We start from the raw sequence: 1,717 nt of genomic DNA on the forward strand, positions 1-1,717 counted from the left end.
TAAGCGCTTTGTGATAATATGGAGCTAAGGGAGTAGTTATTTCAAACTGTATGATACATCTATACATAGCTAGATCATATTTTAACCAGAGCCAGATTAAAGTTTTATTTAGCTCTAGGCACAACATAAAATTATATCCACCTCCCTCTACCATGCTTTTGGAAGGGGAGAGGATATGTGAGACTTTCCTTAGAAGATATATTTTTAAAGGATGAAAAATGCTTCATTTTAGACTTATGATTTCAAGAATCAGACAGATACATTGAAATTATCACCACATACCTTAATTTTTGGACTGTTGTACTCAGTGGGCACGTCTACATGTGCCCTTGGCTGTGCAGTTGGTACTCCAGTTGGCACTGCACAGCCATTTAGTACATTTAGTACTAAAGAAAGTACTAAATGACTGTGCATTACTGGTACTACACAGTAGTGGCGGCATCACAGTCGCTACAGCGATATAGCCCAGTGAAGACCAGGATCCTAATAAATACTTTCCATACAAAATATTTACATTAAATCTTTTATTTCTACAGTAAAGCTATAAATGTCTTAAACATGGAAAGTGTTAATGTTAGAGTAATGTTGCACCTGTGATGGTCCAAGAATTGTGCAAGAGGCAAGGATTTTTATGGGTGATATCTTTTATTGGCCCACCTTCGTGATTGGGATAGATTTCAAATGCAAAGCATTCTTCATCTGGTCTAAAGATGTAGTAGGAACAGGGATGATTAAAAACAGTGACGAGAGCTGTGAAACTGCAGAAGAGAGAAATTCCCGGGGGTAGCAGACAAACAAAAAACAGACAAAAGATAGCATGATTGGTAGCTGATCAAGACTTTTCAAAAGGGAAGAAAGTCATTATCACCTGTAGTGTGAAGAAAGATTTTCTACAATCAGATAAACTGTAGTATGCCCTAAAGTCAATATCAATTTTCAAACCTAGGTTCTTTGCATCCAGCCAGCTTATGAAACAATTTAGAAAATTATTTCTAAAATAATGTTATAAAGTATTAAAATGTATAGGTTTTATAAATACTTTATGAAACAGTGTATGAAACCCAGACTCAGAACAATACCTGGAAAAATAACATGATATAAATAGAGAATCCTTGCTTTTGCAATAACTAGACAGGTACATACATACTATTTCTAATACCAATATAGGTGGACATGTGATGGTACATATTGCACTACTGGAGGGACAAACTTCAGAAAGTCTGTTCTCAGAAGTTAGCGCTCAAGTACTTTACATGAAGGAGAAAGGAGTGGGAGTGTGATACCAGCTTTCAACACGCAGGCTTTAAAAAAAAAGTTGCCTCGGGAAATTCATAGTTACTAGTTTCCATGGATGTCAGTGAATGTCAGTGACAGTTATGTTCAACAGGAAATGACAAAACCACAAAGATGCACATCAAGGAATGTAATCCAAAAAGGTTTATATGTAGATCGATGTTCTCTTTGTTGCCCCATAAAATTGTTGTGAAAGGATACCCCATGTTTTTGGCTAATAAGCATGTGATTCTCATGTAGTCCATACTGTAATTTATTTTCACATTATAGCTCCTTTAAAATGACAGAGCAATGTAACGTAGATGAGAATCAAGTCTCACAGTACCAGCAAGTTAGGGATGTTGTATGTCTGATAAGAATGGCATCATAAAAAGGCAGTAAATCATCCAGAGAAATGAGGGAAGTAATTGTTTCCTTCTTCTTT

This window comes from Gavialis gangeticus, unplaced genomic scaffold, assembly GCF_001723915.1.
Source record: "Gavialis gangeticus isolate Ggan-Ray unplaced genomic scaffold, GavGan_comp1, whole genome shotgun sequence".
Classification (NCBI taxonomy): domain Eukaryota; kingdom Metazoa; phylum Chordata; order Crocodylia; family Gavialidae; genus Gavialis; species Gavialis gangeticus.